Raw genomic sequence first — 22,309 nt, 5'->3', positions numbered from 1 at the left:
CTCATCCTACAGTACCTGTTCTTGACCTGTGGGGGGTGTGAGACAGCAAGAGTGAGCTCACATATGTTCATAGCTCAACAAGTTGTGGAGAATAATGTGTATGAACTTGCCAAAGATAGGAGCTCATGTGAGGTGTAAGGCTTACCAAAGAGGATGGTTGAACACTAGTACACAGAGGCTCTATAGTGGCGGTTCTAGAGCTGTTTGCACTGGCGTTTTTCAGTGCCGCCAGTGCTAGGGGCCAGTGGAAATCGCCATTTCCACTGGCGATTAATCTAGAACTGCCAGCGAAAATATAATTTCCACTGGCGGTTTTCTTAATAAAACCGCCAGTGGAAATATAATTTCTACTGGCGGTTTTTTTATTTAGCCGCTAGTGGAAGTTTTCCCGCCTTTTTTTAAATTTTCAATCAGTACTGAAATTTATATATATTTACACACACAAACATATATATATTGATATTGATAAACATGTAGTATTGATATTAAAAGCAACATGGAATTAAATTCTATCATACATTTATATACATCAAAGTCTTGTTTACAACCATGTATGCATCACACATTATATACATCAAAGTTTTCACTTGAGCTCTAATAACTATCTCGGCTAAGAGATAGTCTACTAATTTCTGTTAGTATTCTAAACTCTGGCAAAGCTAATGTTTCAGAAGCATCGTGATATTTCCCTTCTGCGGGAATGACCTCTTTCAATATGAATGTGCATAGGTCCTCAACTATGCCATACAATGCACCTTCATTCAAGTTCTCCGGGCTTCCTTGTTGAAATTGTTGTAAAGGAAGTTTATAAACATAATCTATTTATACTCAATAATAACACATTTGCATCATTAATGACATAAATACATACGTGACTATTACTAATAATACCTTGCCAGGGTTCGTGATGTATCGTCCGTTCATTCTCATGAACTCGCACACGTAGAACCCACATAGGACTGATCCGGGTGGTTGCTTGTGGCACTACATAACGGGAGATTGGTTATTTAGTTGCAACATTGTCCTATGTACGTACATGTATGATATGTATTCATAAATTCACATACTTACCGGCCAGTTATAATGGATGTCTAGTGGCACGCCTTTTTTGGACGTGTCGTACTTTCCACCTTGTAGCTTATAAAACCTAAATGGCCTGTGATCTCAAATAGAATCACCATGTTATTCTACAATTCTCATCGATATAAGTATGCATGCATAGAAAAGGCTTACAACTCTAAGATGCTGAGGAATTTTGAATAGGCCGAAGGCTCGTGTGCAAGGAGTCGAGCACCAGCACCTTTCCAACCTTTGGATAAATGATGAAGCATATCCAGTGGTCCCTGTACGAATCAAACTTGTGATACATGTGTATTGAAATTATTAATTTTATTTATGCAAAATCACACTTACTTAAAGTTGTACGGGGCCACTATGGATTCCCTGTCTTGAAATTGAAAGGGAAATATGCCTTTGGGCCATTTCTAAGTATTTTGGTGATTAAGTGCCAACACAAGTGCTTAAATGTGAATCTATGCCCATGGATGAACAAAGTGCAAATCACAAGTAAAGGTATGTTTCTAAGCCCTAGTACATTGGTTTTGTGTACTAATATATTTGTCTAAGTGTTAGAAATAGAGAGTAGAAGAAAAGGAGAATGTTGGCTGTGTACAGCCAACAGGCTGTTTCGGTCTGGGGCACCGGACTGTCCGGTGGTGCACCGGACAGTGTCCGGTGCGCCAGGCTGCCTCGACCTGAAGACGCCGCTCTCGGGAAATTGCCGACGGCGTACGGCTAAAATTCACCGGACTGTCCGGTGTGCACCGGACTGTCCGGTGAGCCAACGGTCGGCCGAGCCAACGGTCGACCGCGGAATCTGCGCGCGACACGTGGTCTGGCCAACGGTCGGAAGGAGGCACCGGACTGTCCGGTGTGCACCGGACTGTCCGGTGCGCCAGATCTGCAACGGTCGGCAACGGTCGGCTGCGCCTGTTAAGGAAAGAAATCGGGCACCGGACAGTGTCCGGTGTGCACCGGACTGTCCGGTGCGCCCGACGACAGAAGGCAAGGATGGCCTTCCAGATTTGTTCTCAACGGCTCCTAGCTGCCTTGGGGCTATAAAAGGGACCCCTTGGCGCACGGAGGAGAATACCAAGCAACCTTAGAGCAATCTTGATCATCCACACTCAGTCTTTGCGCATTCGTTTGTCATTCTAAGTGATTCGAGCTCCGTTCTAGTGAGAATTTTGAGATAGTCTTTTGAGCTCGATTCTTGGCCGTGTGTGTGCGCATTTTGCTGTGGATTTGTGTGTGTTGCTTCCCTCCCTTACTCTGTGCTTCTTTGTGAAACTCAATTGTAAGGGCGAGAGACTCCAAGTTGTGGAGATTCCTCGCAAAAGGGATTGAGAAAAGAAAAGCAAGAACACCGTGGTATTCAAGTTGATCATTGGATCACTTGAGAGGAGTTGAGTGCAACTCTCGTCCGTTGGGACGCCACAACGTGGAGTAGGCAAGTTTTGTACTTGGCCGAACCACGGGATAACCACCGTGTCATCTCTGTGATTGATTTCTTGTGGTTATTGTGTTGTGACTCCTCTCTAGCCACTTGGCATTAACTGTGCTAACGCTTAATCAAAGTTTTGTGGCTATAAGTTTTAAGTTTTACAGGATCACCTATTCACCCCCCCTCTAGGTGCTCTCAATTGGTATCAGAGCCGTTCTCTTCAAGAAAGGGACTAACCGCCCGAAGAGATGGATCCTAAGGGGAAGGGAATCGTGATCAACGACAAAGAGAAGGAGTTCTTCGTCAACGAACCTAAGGATGACAAGTCCAACGACTCGAGCTCGGGCCATAGACAAAAAGATGGGAAGAAGAAGAAGACAAGGCGCATCAAGGAGATTGTCTACTACGACAGCGACGAGTCTTCCTCCTCCCAAAAGGACGACGACCACAACGACTACGAGAAAAGAAAACCGGTTAATTCGAACTTTTCTTTTGACTATTCTTGTATTCCGCAAAGTTCAAATTCGCATTTGCTCCCCATTCCACTTGGCAAGCCTCCTCACTTTGATGGAGAGGACTACGGATTTTGGAGCCACAAAATGCGTACTCACTTGTTCTCTCTCCATCCTAGCATATGGGAGATTGTAGAGAGTGGAATGCACTTTGATAGTACGGATAGCCCTATGTTTATTAATGAACAGATTCATAAAAATGCACAAGCTACTACTGTGTTGCTAGCTTCCTTGTGCAGGGACGAGTACAATAAGGTGAGCGGCTTGGACAATGCCAAGCAGATATGGGACACCCTCAAGATTTCACACGAGGGGAACGACATCACCATGCTCACTAAAATGGAGTTGGTGGAGGGCGAGCTTGGAAGGTTTGCGATGATAAGGGGCGAGGAGCCAACCCAAACATACAACCGGCTCAAGACCCTTATCAACAAAATAAGGAGCTATGGAAGCACGCGATGGACGGACCACGACGTCGTCCGACTATTACTAAGGTCCTTTACCATTCTTGATCCTCATTTGGTGAATAACATTCGTGAGAACCCCAGGTACACCAAAATGTCGCCCGAAGAAATTCTTGGAAAATTTGTAAGCGAGCGGATGATGATCAAGGAGGCAAGGTACGTCGATGACGCGTTGAACGGTCCAATCCATGAGCCTCAACCCATTGCTCTCAAGGCATCGAGAAGCAAGGAGGCACTACCAAGCAAGGTGGCGCAAATTGAGGCAGCCGGGCTTAATGATGAAGAAATGGCTCTCATCATTAAGCGCTTCAAGACGGCGTTAAGGGGTCGCAAGGAGCATCCCAACAAGACCAAGACGAAGGGGAAGCGCTCATGCTTCAAGTGTGGTAAGATTGGTCACTTTATCGCTAATTGTCCCGATAATGATAGTGACCAGGAAAAGAAGAGTGGAAAATGGGAAAAGAAGAAGAATTACAAGAAGGCAAAGGGCGAAGCTCATATTGGAAAGGAGTGGGATTCGGATTGCTCCTCGTCCGACTCCGACAACGAAGGACTCGCCGCCACCGCCTTCAACAAATCAACCCTCTTCCCAAACGAGCGTCACACATGCCTTATGGCAAGGGAGAAGAAGGTATGTACTCGCAACTCTACCTATGCTTCTTCAAGTGAGGACGAATCTAGTGATGAGGATGAAGTAGATTATTCATGTTTGTTCAAGGGCTTAGAAAGATCTAAGATAGACAAAATTAATGAATTAATTGATGCCTTGAATGAAAAGAATATACTTTTAGAAAAGCAAGAGGATTTGTTATATGAAGAACATGATAAGTTTGTAGAGGCTCAAAAATCCCTTGCATTAGAAATTAAGAGGAATGAAATGCTTGCTTGTGAATTGTCTACATGCCATGATTCAATTTCTAAATTAAAGAGCATTAATAATGACCTAAATGCTAAACTAGTAGAAGCACATAAATCCAACTCTTGTGTTGAACATGTTGAAATTTGCACTAGGTGTAAAGATATTAACATTGATGCTTATAATGAACACCTAGCTTGCATTTCTAAATTAAATGAAGAGGTAGCTAGTCTTAATACCCAACTTAAGACTAGCAAAAGTGATTTTGAGAAACTAAAATTTGCTAGGGATGCCTACACGGTTGGTAGACACCCCTCAATTAAGGATGGACTTGGCTTCAAGAGGGAAGCCAAGAACTTAACAAGCCATAAGGCTCCCATTCCCGCCAAGGAGAAAGGGAAGGCCCCCATGGCTAATAGTGTTAAAAGGAATCATGCTTTCATGTACTATGATAGGAGATACTCTAGAAATGCTTTTAGAGGAAATGATGTTTTTGATTCACATGCTTATGACTCTTATGCTATGACTGCTTCTAGTTCTCATGTTATGCATGGTAGAAGAGTGTTTAGAAGAAATGTTGTTCACCAAATGCCTAGGAGAAATGTAGTTCATAATGCTCCTAGGAAAGTAGTGAATGAACCTTCTACAATTTATTGTGCTTTAAATGCTTCCTTTGCTATTTGTAGAAAGGATAAGAAAATTGTTGCTAGGAAGTTAGGGGCAAAATGCAAAGGAGACAAAACTTGCATTTGGGTCCCTAAGAATATTTGTGCTAACCTTGTAGGACCCAACATGAGTTGGGTACCTAAAACCCAAGCCTAAATTTGCCTTGCAGGTTTATGCATCCGGGGGTTCAAGCTGGATTATTGACAGCGGATGCACAAACCATATGACGGGGGAGAAGAAGATGTTCACCTCCTACGTCAAGAATAAGGATTCCCAAGATTCAATCATATTCGGTGATGGGAATCAAGGCAAGGTAAAAGGGTTAGGTAAAATTGCAATTTCTAATGAGCACTCAATTTCTAATGTGTTTTTAGTTGAGTCTTTGGGATATAATTTATTATCTGTAAGTCAATTATGCAATATGGGATATAATTGTCTTTTTACAAATGTAGATGTGTCTGTCTTTAGAAGAAGTGATGATTCACTAGCTTTTAAGGGTGTATTAGACGGCAAACTGTATTTAGTTGATTTTGCAAAAGAAGAAGCCGGTCTAGATGCATGCTTAATAGCTAAGACTAGCATGGGCTGGCTGTGGCATCGCCGCTTAGCATATGTGGGGATGAAGAACCTTCACAAACTTCTAAAGGGTGAACACGTGATAGGATTGACTAACGTTCAATTCGAAAAAGATAGACCTTGTGCAGCTTGTCAAGCAGGTAAACAGGTGGGAGGAGCGCATCACAGCAAGAATGTGATGACCACTTCAAGACCTCTGGAGCTGCTGCATATGGATCTCTTCGGACCCGTCGCCTATCTGAGCATAGGAGGGAGTAAGTATGGTCTAGTTATTGTTGATGACTTTTCCCGTTTCACTTGGGTGTTCTTTTTGCAGGATAAGTCTGAAACCCAAGGGACCCTCAAGCGCTTCCTTAGGAGAGCTCAAAACGAGTTTGAGCTCAAGGTAAAGAAGATAAGGAGCGACAACGGGTCCGAGTTCAAGAACCTTCAAGTGGAGGAGTTCCTTGAAGAGGAAGGGATCAAGCACGAGTTCTCCGCTCCCTACACACCACAGCAAAATGGTGTGGTAGAGAGGAAGAACAGGACGCTCATCGATATGGCGAGGACGATGCTAGGAGAGTTCAAGACCCCCGAGTGCTTTTGGACGGAAGCCGTGAACACGGCTTGCCACGCCATCAACAGGGTCTACCTTCATCGCCTCCTCAAAAAGACGTCGTATGAGCTACTAACCGGTAACAAACCCAATGTATCTTACTTTCGTGTATTTGGGAGCAAGTGCTACATTCTAGTGAAGAAAGGTAGAAATTCTAAGTTTGCTCCCAAAGCTGTAGAAGGGTTTTTGTTAGGTTATGACTCAAATACAAAGGCGTATAGAGTCTTCAACAAATCATCGGGTTTGGTTGAAGTCTCTAGCGACGTTGTATTTGATGAGACTAATGGCTCTCCGAGAGAGCAAGTTGTTGATCTTGATGATGTAGATGAAGAAGATGTCCCAACGGCCGCTATGCGCACCATGGCTATTGGTGAAGTGCGACCACAGGAACTCTTGGAGCGAGATCAACCTTCTTCCTCAACTATGGTGCATCCCCCAACTCAAGACGATGAACAGGTTAATCAACAGGAGGCGTGTGATCAAGGGGGAGCACAAGTTGATCATGTGACGGAGGAAGAAGCGCAACCGACACCTCCAACCCAAGTTCGAGCGATGATTCAAAGGGATCATCCCGTTGACCAAATTCTGGGTGACATTAGCAAGGGAGTAACTACTCGATCTCGATTAGTTAATTTTTGTGAGCATTACTCCTTTGTCTCTTCTATTGAGCCTTTCAGGGTAGAAGAGGCCTTGCTAGATCCGGACTGGGTATTGGCCATGCAAGAGGAGCTCAACAACTTCAAGAGGAATGAAGTTTGGACGCTGGTGCCTCGTCCTAAGCAATATGTTGTGGGAACCAAGTGGGTGTTCCGCAACAAACAGGACGAGCACGGGGTGGTGACGAGAAATAAGGCTCGGCTTGTGGCAAAAGGTTATGCCCAAGTCGCAGGTTTGGATTTCGAGGAGACTTTTGCTCCTGTGGCTAGGCTAGAATCAATTCGTATCTTGCTAGCATATGCTGCTCATCACTCTTTCAGGTTATACCAAATGGATGTGAAGAGCGCTTTCCTCAACGGGCCAATCAAGGAGGAGGTGTACGTGGAGCAACCCCCTGGCTTCGAGGATGAACGGTACCCCGACCATGTGTGTAAGCTCTCTAAGGCGCTCTATGGACTTAAGCAAGCCCCAAGAGCATGGTATGAATGCCTTAGAGACTTTCTAATTGTTAATGCTTTCAAAGTTGGGAAAGCCGATCCAACTCTTTTTACAAAGACATGTGATGGTGGTTTGTTTGTGTGCCAAATTTATGTCGATGACATAATATTTGGTTCTACTAATCAAAAGTCTTATGAAGAGTTTAGCAGGGTGATGACGCAGAAATTCGAGATGTCAATGATGGGCGAGTTGAACTACTTCCTTGGGTTCCAAGTGAAGCAACTCAAGGAAGGCACCTTCATCTCCCAAATGAAGTACACGCAAGATCTGCTAAAGCGGTTTGGGATGAAGGACGCCAAGCCTACAAAGACTCCGATGGGAACCGACGGGCACACCGACCTCAACAAAGGAGGTAAGTCCGTTGATCAAAAAGCATACCGGTCAATGATAGGGTCATTACTTTATTTATGTGCTAGTAGACCGGATATTATGCTTAGCGTATGCATGTGTGCTAGATTTCAATCCGATCCTAAGGAATGTCACTTGGTGGCGGTGAAGCGAATCCTTAGATATTTAGTTGCTACGCCTTGCTTCGGGCTCTGGTATCCAAAGGGGTCTACCTTTGACTTGGTTGGATACTCAGACTCCGATTATGCTGGATGTAAGGTCGATAGGAAGAGTACATCGGGGACGTGTCAATTCTTAGGAAGGTCCCTGGTGTCGTGGAACTCTAAGAAACAAACTTCCGTTGCCCTATCCACCGCTGAGGCCGAGTATGTTGCCGCAGGACAGTGTTGCGCGCAACTACTTTGGATGAGGCAAACCCTCAGGGACTTTGGCTACAATCTGAGCAAAGTCCCACTCCTATGTGATAATGAGAGTGCTATCCGCATGGCGGAAAATCCTGTTGAGCACAGCCGCACAAAGCACATAGACATTCGGCATCACTTTTTGAGAGACCACCAGCAAAAGGGAGATATCGAAGTGTTTCATGTTAGCACCGAGAACCAGCTAGCCGATATCTTTACCAAGCCTCTAGATGAGAAGACCTTTTGCAGGCTGCGAAGTGAGCTAAATGTCTTAGATTCGCGGAACGTGGATTGAATTGTAGCATACATGTGTTTATGCCTTTGATCATGTTCATTCTGCATTTTGTTGCTTATTGTGGTGCTCAAGTTGTACAAACACTCCCTGGACCTCACAAGTCCGTTGCAAAGTGATGCACATGTTTAGGGGGAGATGTGTTACAACTTGACTCTTTGAGACTAACCATAGGCTTGAGTTTGCTTGATTTAGTCTCGAAGGAGAATTGAAAGGGAAAAGGTGGACTTGGACCTTGACAGACTTCCACTGCACTCCGATGAGAGGGTAACTTATTCCAAGTTCATCTCATGAACTCTTATTGCCATTTACTCTTAATTGAAGATTTTGGTAAGGCAAAGGGGTTATAGGGCCAAGATTGATCCCGTTTTGGTGCTTGATGCCAAAGGGGGAGAAAATAAAGGCCAAAGCAATAAATGGATCAGCTACCACTTGAGAAATTTTGAAAATAGTGAAATAGAGCTTTTTGTTTTGTCAAAACTCTCTTATTGTCTCTTTTGTCAAAAGTTAGCTTCTTGTGGGGAGAAGTATTGATTATGGGAAATAGGGGGAGTTTTTGAAATCTTTGATCAATCTCTTTTGGAATGACTCTCTTTATGCTTCAACATGTGTGTTTGACTTAGAGATAGAGATTTGAGTTTGATTTGCAAAAACAAACCAAGTGGTGGCAAAGGATGATCCATATATGCCAAATATGAATCAAAATAGATTTGAATTCTATTTGAAGTGATTTTGCACTTGTTCTAGTTGCTTTATGTTGTGTTGGCATAAATCACCAAAAAGGGGGAGATTGAAAGGGAAATATGCCTTTGGGCCATTTCTAAGTATTTTGGTGATTAAGTGCCAACACAAGTGCTTAAATGTGAATCTATGCCCATGGATGAACAAAGTGCAAATCACAAGTAAAGGTATGTTTCTAAGCCCTAGTACATTGGTTTTGTGTACTAATATATTTGTCTAAGTGTTAGAAACAGAGAGTAGAAGAAAAGGAGAATGTTGGCTGTGTACAGCCAACAGGCTGTTTCGGTCTGGGGCACCGGACTGTCCGGTGGTGCACCGGACAGTGTCCGGTGCGCCAGGCTGCCTCGACCTGAAGACGCCGCTCTCGGGAAATTGCCGACGGCGTACGGCTAAAATTCACCGGACTGTCCGGTGTGCACCGGACTGTCCGGTGAGCCAACGGTCGGCCGAGCCAACGGTCGGCCGCGGAATCTGCGCGCGACACGTGGTCTGGCCAACGGTCGGAAGGAGGCACCGGACTGTCCGGTGTGCACCGGACTGTCCGGTGCGCCAGATCTGCAACGGTCGGCAACGGTCGGCTGCGCCTGTTAAGGAAAGAAATCGGGCACCGGACAGTGTCCGGTGTGCACCGGACTGTCCGGTGCGCCCGACGACAGAAGGCAAGGATGGCCTTCCAGATTTGTTCTCAACGGCTCCTAGCTGCCTTGGGGCTATAAAAGGGACCCCTTGGCGCACGGAGGAGAATACCAAGCAACCTTAGAGCAATCTTGATCATCCACACTCAGTCTTTGCGCATTCGTTTGTCATTCTAAGTGATTCGAGCTCCGTTCTAGTGAGAATTTTGAGATAGTCTTTTGAGCTCGATTCTTGGCCGTGTGTGTGCGCATTTTGCTGTGGATTTGTGTGTGTTGCTTCCCTCCCTTACTCTGTGCTTCTTTGTGAAACTCAATTGTAAGGGCGAGAGACTCCAAGTTGTGGAGATTCCTCGCAAAAGGGATTGAGAAAAGAAAAGCAAGAACACCGTGGTATTCAAGTTGATCATTGGATCACTTGAGAGGAGTTGAGTGCAACTCTCGTCCGTTGGGACGCCACAACGTGGAGTAGGCAAGTTTTGTACTTGGCCGAACCACGGGATAACCACCGTGTCATCTCTGTGATTGATTTCTTGTGGTTATTGTGTTGTGACTCCTCTCTAGCCACTTGGCATTAACTGTGCTAACGCTTAATCAAAGTTTTGTGGCTATAAGTTTTAAGTTTTACAGGATCACCTATTCACCCCCCCCCCCTCTAGGTGCTCTCAGAAATTGAAGCATTGTGTGTCCTATGTAGGTGGCGTATCTTGCCACAAAATCCTTCTTCAGATCCTGGATACGCACCTCAATTTCTTCGTCCGTTAGTCCCTATAATGCTTCGTTGTCTTTTCCGATTCTAAAAGTGTGGCTATCCTCGCATATCTTTATTGGGTTGAGATACCCAACCCTTTTACTGGCACTAGCATTGGGATTGGTACCATAAAGGATCCCATGCTGATCATGTTGCATTCTGCAACGCACACGTGCATGTCAGATATTGAAAATTTATACAACTCACTAATAATAACACATATATGTGGAGTATGAGTGACACTTATAATGCAAATATGGTTACAAGTTGCATGTCGAGTCTATGAAGGTTCATCATTAACCACATGTCCTCGAATGCAACAAAGGCATTTTGATTTGAACCAATAAAAGCATGGGCTGGTATATTGACACTGATGGTGTCGATGCCAACTAAAGATGCCCGCATGTACCAATCATGCAACCTTTTAATATTAGCCGGGACCTTCCTTAGTTTCTCAAAAGTGAGTAGTGGTCTGCTCGACACATATTTTTTAGGCACGTTTTTATAATCTGCGTTAGTTGGCTTCTTTATCTTTGCGGCCATTGCCTCAGCCTTTTTTGCGGACTCCTCGAGATCGGCCAAATCAACAGTGTCTGACGTGAGGCTCCGTCCAATCCCTTTCAAAAGACGAGATGTGCCAGCAGTGGATTTACTCTTCTTTTTCTTCTCAAACGGGGACACTAATTTTGGTATAGAAACTTTAGATTTCTTTGATGGTCGTGGATCCCTTGATGGCTGTGGAGAAGGTGGATCCCCGAAGGGCGATGTATGTGGCGGAGACGGTGGGCCACCATGAGGATGAGGAGAAGGAGGGTCAGAAAGAGGATGAGGAGCAGCATGTGAAGTTTGAGGAGGTGATGATGGATGTACAATAGGAACAACAATTTGAGAAGGCGGAGACGGTTGGGCCTGCGACGACGACTGTCGTGGTGGATCAACCAATTCGACATCCCTTCGAGGCCAAAGGATAAAATTCTTGATAGCTTGTCCAAGTGTCTCGATACCTTTAGGCCCAGGGATGTCTAGCATGTCGTCCTCGGATCCTTGGACGACTGTCGTCACTTCTACCCTGCAATATTCTTCTGGAATATCGTTTCCATGGAACTTGCGTCCTGGGATCGTAAGGCCTGTGGCTACTTTCTTTGTACGCTGATTGTTAATACCATATCTTATAACTAGTGTGCATGCCACAGGCCTTGTAATGTCATCAACTGGATAGCGGACCTTATTTACCGTTGACACGATAGAGCTTGGGATGGTCGTACCCTCGGTGGAAGCCGGTGGTTGAGCTACTGGAATTATTTGCATCTGTGGAGTGGTCATCTGTTGAACAGACATCGCACTCGCCAATTGCTGCATCAATTCTAGAGGAAGATTCGATAGCATTTCAGACATCAGGCCTCTGAACTCTTTCTTGGCCTCCTCCTTAAAATAATTCGCCATCTCTTCCTTGTATCGATCACGTTTCTTGTACAGACCTTCCCATTGTGGTCCGAATCCTTCCTTCCATCCTTCCTTAGATGAGATTCCTCGTACACGACCAGGATGCTCAGGGTTACCGAGACCAATCGTTAGAATGTCGCTCTCCCTTTGTGGCTTAAATGTTCCTTGGCTCTGCTTAGCTGCAATTGCATATATGTTTTTTGCCGCTTCTTCGACAGTGGGATCATCAAAAGATACACCAGACTCAGTTTCCCTTGGTTTTCTAGCACGGATCCAATTAGCTGTCCTTTCACCAAGTTGCTCAGACAGCGTCGGCAACCCTGCAGCCTTCTTCTCGGTGTCTTCTTGTCTCCATTTAGGAACCTGACGCTTGTAACCACCTGTGCTGAGGTGGTGGTGGTATTTGTTCTTCTTAGATAGTTCCGAATTTGCCTCACTTAGCGATATGAAATCAGGGCTGCTCCTTTGCTCTAGAAATACTTCCCACTGACCTGCTGAGATTTTATATTTTTTCGTCGGGTCTAGGTCTTTCTTTGCAAACTTTGTATTCATCTCAGACCTCCAGTTTCGGAAATTGATTGCAAACTGCTTCATCATGTATTTTTTCACGAGTTCTTCTGAACCCCGAGGCAAAACGAACCTCGTTATTAGCTTATTCCACATTTGATTCTTGACATCATCTGATACATCTCTCCACTGTCGGATTGTGATGTCAAGATTATCTCTAACTAAGAACCCAAGTGCATTCCGGAACTTAGGCAGTGCCTCTTCTGGAGCTAGGGGGTGACCATTCGGGCTCACATCTGCGATTTTATATGTCTTGTCAGGAAACTTGTTTAGCCCCCTGTCACCTCTGCTTCGATCGCTCTGCTTCCTTTTCCTTGACCTCTAGGTGGTTGTCTCGGTCGATTCCGGTGCGCCTTGGGTCGATTCCGGTGCGCCTTGGGTCGGTTCCGGTGCGTCTTGGTATCGTGCCGCAGCTTTTTCGAGCATCGCACGAAATTGAGACAAGACCTCCTATTCATGTAATAAAATGCACAAGAAATCATGCATGTGTAATAGACATTGTGAAATCAGCTAATTAATTAGGTACACACACGAAATTAAGGATATGTAATTTACCTCATGGTCTTGTGGATCATAAGTAGGGTCACGTTGCAACTCACGGCGAGCGGCCCTATCTATGCTAGTGGTAGGAAAAGGGTCGCTAGGCGTTTCATATCCTTCAATGCTGGATTGTTCTTGAGCAACACTCTTGTCCATGTGGTCGGGCCCTAATCCTTGGTCCTTGATTGGAGAACTCATTGAGATATATATATATACAAATACATATTAACACATATTAACATAAGTAATAATTAAATTCATATTAACAAATACCCTAACCCTTAACCACTAACACTAACACTAACCCTAAGCCCTAACCCTAACCCCTAATATTGTGATACGAATATTATCGAGTTACGTATAGAGAGGGAGAGTCGTATAGGACGTAGAGAGAGAGATGGAGAGTCGTATAGAACGTATAGAGAGGGAGAGAGGGAGAGTCGTATAGAACGTAGAGAGATGGAGAGTCGTATAGAACGTATAGAGAGGGAGAGAGGAGGAGTCGTATAGGACGTAGAGAGAGAGAGATGGAGAGTCGTATAGAACGTATAGAGAGGGAGAGAGGGAGAGTCGTACGGATATTATCGAGTTGTGTACCCCTTTCATCAGATTGGAACAAAAGATTAGAACATATATATAATATCATACTAAGTTCTTACATAATACGTCGTCCATCATACTAAGTTCTTATATATAATATCATACTAAGATTAGAACATATATAGTAATTTCTACTTTTCTACTCCTCGTCGTCTATCAGTGTCGTCCAATCGATCTCCTCATCTTCATCGTCGGAGATGTTGGTGATCTACTCCTCTCTTCCCTTTCCCTCCCTCCTCTCATCTCTCTTCTCCTCCCTCCTCTCTCTTCCCTCTCCCTCCTCTCTCTTCTCTCTCTCTCCCTCCCTCCTCTCTCTTTCCTCTCTCTTCCCTTTCCCTCTCTCCTCTCCTCTCTCTTCCCTTTCCCTCTCTCCTCTCCTCTCTCTTCCATTTCCCTCTCTCCTCTCCTCTCCTCTCTCTTCCCTCTCCCTCCTCTCTCTTCCCTCTCCCTCCTCTCTCTTCCCTTTCCCTCTCTCCTCTCCTCTCCCTCTCTCTCACTCTCTACAGAGACGCGTGCCCTAGGGTTTTTACACGCGCGCGGCGGCGCGTGCACGGCGGCGGCGGCGTGCCCGAGCGCGATCGAAGTCGAAGAAGGGAGAGAGAGAGGGGAACGTACGGGACGGGGACAACGGCGCGGGGACGACGGCGTGGACGACAGCGGCGCACGGCGGAGAAGATCGCCGGGGCGAAATTTCGGCAGCCTGACGGCGGGAGTGTAAAAGACTGGGCGCCAAAGACTTAGAGAAATTTTTGGCCCCGCGCGCGCTCCTTTATATAGGAGATATTTCTACTCGCGATTGACAATGACAACTGCTAGTAGAAATGAGAACCGCCAATAGAAATGGCTTCCACAGACTGTGGAGGCCATTTCTACTGGCGGTTTTCGTTGTGAACCGCCAGTAGTAATATTTTTAGTATATTATTTTTTATGATATATACATATATTAAGTATATAAATTTGTATACATATTAAATATATAAATATATATATATATTTAGTATACATAATATATATTTATATATTACTTCTCTCTCTCCCTCCTCTCTCTCTCCTCTCTCAATTCTCTCCTCTCTCTCTCTCCTCTCTCTCTCCTCTCTCTCCTCTCTCTCCTCTCTCTCTCCCCTCTCCCTCCTCTCTCCCTCCTCTCTCTTTCCTCTCTCTCCCTCCTCTCTCTCCTCTCTCTCTCCTCTCTCTCTCCTCTCCTCTCTCTCTCCTCTCTCTCCTCTCCTCTCTCTCTCCTCTCTCTCCTCTCTATCCTCTCTATCCTCTCTCTCCTCTCCCTCCTCTCTCCCCTCTCCCTCCTCTCTCTCTCCTCTCTCCCTCCTCTCTCTTCCCTCTCTCTCCCTCCTCTATCTCTCCCTCTCTCTCCTCTCTCTCTCCTCTCTCTCCTTTCTCTCTTCTCTCTCTCTCCTATCTCTCTCTCCTCTCTCTCCCTCTCCCTCTCCTCTCTAGAAAGTCACTAGAAAGTCATGTAAAATTACATGCTTCGGTTTGTCGCTAACAATAATCAATTACATGACATGTCCTAACAATAATCAATTACGTGACAACTATATAATCTAGGGAGCTATTGTTCTGCCTTGTCCATCGTGGTGTACCCAGGGCATCAAATTGCGTGGGATGCTTCGCTCAACGTTCCTTATCTTGGTTGGATGGTCTATGAAAAGAGACATGTCGTTGAACTGGTTAAAATCCTCTAAATCAGATACACCATCAACTCCTATAGCTTGTTGTTTTCCAGGAAAAACTACATGCTTCGGTTTGTCGGTGCTTTTCTTCTCATTGTTAGAAATGATCTGTTCAGCATAGAAGACCTGTGCAGCACGATTAGCAAGGATACATGGGTCATCTTTGTAACCTACCTTACTTAGATCAAGAACTCTGACCCCATAGTTGTCTACCGTGACATGTTTGTCTTCAACCCATTGACATCGGAAAACCGAGATCTGAAATGTACCATAGTCTAGTTCCCATATGTCCTCAATAAAGCCAAAATATGTAATAATCTCACCAGTTTCATCATCTATGGCCTCGCATCGAACACCACTGTTTTGTGACATGCTCTTTTTGTCCTTGGACTTGGTACAAAATGTGAATCCACTAATGTCATAGGTTTGCCATGTTGTGACCTGGCATGATGGTCCAGATGCCAACCCCTTGATGGTTTGTTCTTCTATTGTTTCTCCACGTGGAATGTCCTTCACCATTAGCCATGTGTTGAACCGCTGCTTATGTTGCTTCATTACCCAATCAGCCGTATGCCTAGGATTTTGCTCGTGAAGCTCATTGATGTGTTGTTGGATAAATGGCTCTATTATCGCTAGCTGATGTAGGATGCTGTGATGTGCCTCAAGTACTGTATTGTAATCTGGTGGGATGAAATATTTCCGCCCCATCCTCCCGCTTCCATACAATCTACCCTCGTGTCGTGATGGAGGAAAACCTATTGCAACCTGGTCTTTTAGGATACTATTGCAGAATGGACCTCTGGACTCAATGGCCTCTTTGGTACAGTACCCCTATATCATGGATGCCTCAGGACGAGCACGGGTTGATACATAGCCATTCAGTATTGACATGAAACGCTCGTACGTCCACATTTCATGCAAGTACATAGGACCCAATGCCTCTATTTGTGGCACCAAGTGCACCACAAGGTGCACCATGATATCAAAGAACGATGGAGGGAAACACATCTCAAACTGTGATATTGTCTCCACTGTGAATTCCTGAAGAGACGCCAACTCATCACGATCAATTAACTTTTGTGAAATTCTATTGAAAAAGTAGCACAACCGTGTGATTTCCATCTTTAAAAACAAAGGATTTATAGCCATGATGGCAATAGGTAGGAATGTAGTCAGCATGACATGACAATCATGTGATTTGTAGTTGGTGACTATCAGGTCTTTCATTGACACAATACTCCGTATGCTAGAGCAGAATCCGGATGGGACTTTCAAATTCTTAAGCCAAACACACATCGCATGTTTCTCATCTACATTGAGATTGTAGCTTGCTGCTGGGAGATGGTACTTCCCATTTTCTTGAAGAACAGGATGTAGTTCCTTTTTTATGCCTAAATTTACCAAGTCCATGCGTGAATTGAGCCCTTCTTTTGTTTTGCCCTTTATGTCTAGCAAGGTGCCAATTATGCTTTCAAACACGTTCTTCTGAACGTGCATACCATCGATCGCATGCCGCACATCTAACTCTTTCCAGTAAGGCAAGTACTCGAAGAAAATAGACTTTTTCTTGAATATAGCCCCCGGAGCTGGTTTGGCATCCTTCCTTGTTTTTCCGTATTTTGTCTTCTTCCCGAAAATAAACTTGATATTCCTGACTATTTCAAAAACTCTATGACCTCTATTGTTACCCGATGGAGCAGTAGAATATAGTTCACCATTATTGTCAAAGTACTTATCCATCTTTCGCATGCGGTACCTGTGTCCTTCCAATAAAAAGCGTCTATGCCTCATGTACACTATCTTCTTAGATGCAGTAAGGGACACGTAAGTAGTTCCATCAATGCATATTGTGCAGCCAACCTTTCCCTTAAACTGGCCTGATAATGTGAAGAGTGTAGGGTAATCGTTGATCGTAACAAAAATAATTGCTCTCAGCGTGAATGAATCTTTACGATACTCATCCAACATTTGAACACCCGTTACCCACAATATTTTCATATCCTCCATTAAGGGCTCTAAAAATACATCCATATCAACTCCAGGTTGTGTAGGTCCAGAAATAAGGATGGTTAGCAAAATGTACTTTCGTTTCTGCATCAACCATGGAGGAAGGTTGTATATGGTGAGGATCACTGGCCATGTGCTATGCTTGCTGCTCCTTTCAGCAAATGGACTCATTCCATCAGTACTCAGTGCGAACCTAACATTTCTTGGTTCATCGGCAAAGTCTCGGTGGTTCTCATTGAAATCTTGCCACTACTTCCCATCGGCTGGATGTCGAAGCTTCCCATCGTTTTTGTGCTCATCAAAAGCATGCCAGCTCATAAGTTTGGCATCCTCAGGGTTAGCGAACAAACACCTCAATCGATCGACGACGGGGAGGTACCACATCACCAAAGCAGGAATCTTTTTGAGCGCATAATAGTCTACTTCTTCTTTTTCTTTGCTCGTGGATTTTGAAGTCTTCTTTTTGGCTTTCTTTCGCTTCTTCCCTTTAGACACAGATGCAACACACTCTTCCTCTCGATAGTCTTTATTCGTCTTGTACCTACTTGCACCACACTTTGGGCAGCTCTCCAAGTCTTTATAATCATCACCTCGATAAAGGATACAATGATTTCTACACGCGTGGATCTTCTCCACGCCCATAGTGAGTGGACTGATTAGTTTCTTTGCATAGTACGTGTTAGCAGGCACTTTGTTCTCCTTTGGAAGCATGTCTGCGACAATACTCAAGAACGCATCAAAGCCAACATCAGACAGACCATATCTAGCTTTTAACATCAACAGCTTTAACACAGACCGGAGCGTCGTGAACTCTTTGGTACAACCCTTAGACTCGTCGTACAAAGGCTCTTCTGCTGCCTTCTTCAGGGACTCTATACCTTTCATGAAGAACATCGATGGATCTGTATGACGACGCAACATTGCCTCTAACAACTCTGCATCTTCCTCGTCCATAACATTTGGCAGAACATGGGTTCTTTCACGTTCATTTCCTCCAGCGTAACCATGATCAGTAACATTTGGCACTACATGTTCGCTCTGTGGAAGAGGTTGTTGTGTCTCGTGAACGAACTGAAAGCTGTCGTCGATGTTCGCAGGGTTTCCAGCTGTATAAGGCGAAGAGCTACCCTCTCCATGCTTTGTCCAAATTATGTAATCCTTCACAAATCCTCGACATACCAGATGAGATATGATTTGTTCTGTGTCATCAAATACAACAGCATTTTTGCAGTCCATGCATGGACAATATATGTGCTTTGTCTTTGTTCTCCAAGCATGGTTCGTAGCGACAACAATAAACCTATGGACCTCAGATATGTATGATGGATCTAGCCTTGATAAGTTATACATCCAGGATATCCTCTCCATCATCACTTGTAAAAAAAGTAACATAAAACACACAAGAACACAAATTGGCAAGAGAAACATATACCAATATTTCCTAACAACTAAATATATCATGGATAAAGAAAATTGGCAAAAGAAACATGAACAACCTTTCTTAGCGACCTTCTTCCAAAAAATAAAGATCAAAACCTCCCCTTGTATTTTGTGAAATCTGGCCTTCCAATGAAAGTTGGACTGAGCGCGAGCTACACAGTTTTTGTCGGGAAGGATGAAGGGGTATTTATACAACAAAGGTCATAGGCGGTTGGATTAGGCAACCTAACTACTTTATCTCTAACACATGGTGAAACCCTAGATCCAAAATGTGGCTAAAATGGAGGAAAAATGAACAAAATTTGGCAAAAGAAACATAAGCCAAACTTTCCTAGCAACTAATAAACAAAAAATCTTAATACCCAAACCTATCTCTAACACATGGTGAAAGCCTAGTTTCAAAATGTAGTTAAAATTGAGCAAAAATGAACAATAATTGGCAATTGAAACAAAATTAAACCAACCTTTCATAACAATTAATAAAAACAATCTTAATTACCAAACCTATCATCCTCCCTCTCCATACAACACATTCACCATTCATTAAGCAACTAAATATGTGTCATGGATAATGATTTGAGAACTAAACATGAAAAAGGAGAGGGAATAGACAAAATCTAACCATCTTAAGCAACCTCATTTGAAGAAATAGAGAAAATAACCTAGCTATACTCTTCTCTCTCACATGTAAAACCCTAGATCCAAAATGTGGCTAAAATTGGGCAAGAATGAACAAAAATTGACAAAGAAACATAAACCAACCTTTCTTATTCACCTTCTTCCAAAAAATGAAGACCAAAACCTCCCCCTTGTATTTTGTGAAATCTGGACCTCCAAAATCGCCTCCAATGGAAGTTGGCTGCGAGCTATAGCTCCTGTCGGGGAGGAAGAGTGGTATTTATAACACATAGTTCACTGGCGGTTGGCTTGAAAAACCGCCAGTGGAAACTTATTTCCACTGGCGGTTCTCTTAACACAACCGCCAGTGGAAATAGGATATTTACACTGGCGGTTGGTGTAACAGAACCGCCAGTGAAAATCTATTTCCACTAGCGGTTCCCAAGCCGGGCCCACCTGGTTTATTTTATTGGCGCACGGTAACTGAAACCGCCAGTGATAATTTATGGGTGTCGCAGGCTTTGAGCTCTTTTCTACTAGTGGAAGCTGAGCATTGCTTTTAAAGTTGGTCAAAATTTTATTAGCAATTACTAAGTATAAGTAAATACCAACCCAATTAAGTAGTAGAATAAAAGTAATAACAACACCTATGATGCAATGCATATGACAAATTGAATTTAGTTCCATAAATTAATCATGTGAGTGTCCGAGCTGCTCATGACCATGAGAACGGCTAGTATACCAGTTTTACACTCTGCAGAGGTTGCGCATCTTTACCCACAAGTCATGTTACCCATCTGCCAAGAGACGGCCAATCCCATACACCTCTACCGAGGAGGCGAGGCAGGGTAACACTACGAGGCCTTTACAAAGTTCCATTAGCTTCAGAAAACCCGATACAGTTTCTAGGAAGCTCCAATGCAGAGATCCCTCGCCTGACCGCCATCGCAGCAAAATCAAACCAAGGACCTCCCTACACTGACCACTCCCCTACTGCCCTTGCCCCTTTCGGGTAAGGTAGTCCTCCAATAGCTTTCCTAATTGGTCAGCCAAGGGCGTCCCATACCACCCTTGTGGTAGCACTGTTTTCCCGGGTGGTTCTCCATGTTCCAATTAACATAATGATCTTATCATGAATAGTAAATAATAACTGATAACAAAAGTTTAACAATGAGTGATGTATATCTCCATACCCAAAACCACATAAAGCAATAGCATATACTACCCAAAAATATTCAGTGGTAAAACAAGGTATAAAGATAGCCAAAACTGGGGTAACCTATTGGATCCCATCAAATTTAACCTATGCAGATCATTATGATTAATAAGAACATGGCTGGGAAAAAGTAAGTGATCAAGGGCACAACTTGCCTGGGACTTGAGATTCTAGGTACCCACTTGCTCTTCAGATGACACGTGTCTTCATTGCTAAACGTAGCTGAAAGTCGCCTAGAGGGGGGGGGGGTGAATAGGCGGAAACTGAAATTTACAAACTTTAAACACAACTACAAGCCGGGGTTAGCGTTAGAAATAAAACCGAGTCCGAAAGAGAGGGTGAAAAACAAATCAAGGCATATGAAGCGGATGACACGATAATTTGTTTTACCGAGGTTCTGTTCTTGCAAACCTAGTCCCCGTTGAGGTGGTCACAAAGACCGGGTCTCTTTCAACCCTTTCCCTCTCTCAAACGGTCACTTAGACCGAGTGAGCTTTCTCCTTAATCAAACGGGTCACTTAGACCCCTCACAAGGACCACCACAACTTGGTGTCTCTTGCTTTGATTACAAGTGTCTTGAGAACAAGAATGGAGGAAGAAGAAAGCGATCCAAGCGACAAGATCTCAAATGAACACGAAAATATCTCTCTCACAAGTCACTAAGTGTTTGGAGTGGTTTTGGACTTTGGAGAGGATTTGATCTCTTGTTTGTGTCTTGGAGTGAAGTCTAGAGCTCTTGTATTGAATGCAATATGCTGGAAACTTGGATGCCTTGAATAGTGGTGGTTGGGGGTATTTATAGCCCCAACCACCAAAACAGTCGTTGGGGAGGGCTGCTGTCGATGGGCGCACCGGACAGTCCGGTGCTCCACCGGACACTGTCTGGTGCGCCAGCCACGTCACCCAACCGTTAGGGTTCTGACTGTTGCAGCTCTGACAGCTTGGGGCACCGGATAGTCCGGTGCCGTACCGGATAGGCACTGTTCACTGTCCGGTGTGCCTTCTGGCGCTGCTCTGACTCTGCGCGAACTGTCCGCGCACTATAGCGCTTTTGCAGGTGTCCGTTGGAGTCGACCGTTGCGCTGGAGCCGTTGCTCCGCTGGCACACCGGACAGTCCGGTGACCCACTGGACAGTCCGGTGAATTATAGCACAGTGGCTCTCTAGAAACCCGAAGGTGAAGAGTTCAGCCTGTACGTTCCCTGGGTCACCGGACACTGTTCGGTGGCACACCGGACAGTCCGGTGCGCCAGACCAGGGTTCTCTTCGGTTTCTTTTGCTCCTTTCTTTTGAACCCTAACTTAGATCTTTTTATTGGTTTGTGTTGAAACTTTAGCACCTGTAGAACATATAATCTAGAGCAAACTAGTTAGTCCAATTATTTGTGTTGGGCATTTCAACCACCAAAATCATTTAGGAAAAGGTTTGACTCATTTCCCTTTCAGTAGCAATACAGACAAACATGGTATAGCAAAATTAACATCACACCAAACATGCAAACAAAATGCATAATAATAATCTATACATTAAAATAAGATTCTAGGAACATGAATCATTAATTTTGGAGTTATAGATTTTAAGTTATGAATTTCTAAAGGTTTTATATCTTTGCACAAGATTAAATAGAATATAAATTTTATTGTGATATTCATGTCAAAACAGTGGTACTAAATGATAAACAATAATATTACAAAATTAT

This window comes from Zea mays, chromosome 2 (genome assembly GCF_902167145.1).
Source record: "Zea mays cultivar B73 chromosome 2, Zm-B73-REFERENCE-NAM-5.0, whole genome shotgun sequence".
Taxonomy (NCBI): Eukaryota; Viridiplantae; Streptophyta; class Magnoliopsida; order Poales; family Poaceae; genus Zea; species Zea mays.
Note: the sequence above shows the minus strand (reverse complement) of the source record.